Raw genomic sequence first — 238 nt, 5'->3', positions numbered from 1 at the left:
TAACATTAAACTAACTTAACTAGCATTGTTTGCTAATACATTAACTCACTAACATCTTGTTTAAAAAACGCTGCCTCTCAATCCACAATTTGTACCTCATAAGTAACGGAGAGCTTTCGAACAACATCTTGACTCAGAAATGACACCTCATCTGTTAAAAGTGTCTCATCAGCCCTGTTATTTGAAAAGACATCAATATAACCTTTGCCTTTTAAATAACGAATTTTATTTTCATACA

Source organism: Schistocerca americana, chromosome 3 (assembly GCF_021461395.2).
Source record: "Schistocerca americana isolate TAMUIC-IGC-003095 chromosome 3, iqSchAmer2.1, whole genome shotgun sequence".
NCBI lineage: Eukaryota > Metazoa > Arthropoda > Insecta > Orthoptera > Acrididae > Schistocerca > Schistocerca americana.
Note: the sequence above shows the minus strand (reverse complement) of the source record.